The sequence below is a fragment of the Penaeus monodon genome, chromosome 23 (assembly GCF_015228065.2).
Source record: "Penaeus monodon isolate SGIC_2016 chromosome 23, NSTDA_Pmon_1, whole genome shotgun sequence".
Classification (NCBI taxonomy): domain Eukaryota; kingdom Metazoa; phylum Arthropoda; class Malacostraca; order Decapoda; family Penaeidae; genus Penaeus; species Penaeus monodon.
The window spans coordinates 6,659,667-6,659,892 of record NC_051408.1 but is presented as its reverse complement, the minus strand read 5'-3'; the positions used below and the strand labels follow the sequence as shown (position 1 = coordinate 6,659,892).

The 226-nt window shown below is 34.5% G+C and overlaps 1 protein-coding gene across 1 annotated transcript in view; it reads right to left on the bottom strand.

The window, feature by feature from the left end:
• Positions 1-226, bottom strand: part of LOC119587746 (fidgetin-like) — a gene marked incomplete in the record, with an annotated part of 25,220 nt that overhangs the window by 24,797 nt on the left and 197 nt on the right.

The window sequence follows — 226 nt, the reverse complement described above, 5'->3', positions numbered from 1 at the left end:
TTCCTTCACTTTGTACAAACTACTTTTTGTGGTGTGGTAGTTGTTGTAGTGCTGTACAGGAGGAAGAAACGAAAGGACCAAATACACGGTTAATCCGGAAATTAATGTAAAAAGGGAGAGAGGACGAGAAGACAAACAAATCATTTACATAAAAAAAAGTGAGGTGAGGGAAGTATCTACAAAGAGAAGAAAAATTCTGAGAGATTAAAAAATATAAAACTTTCGA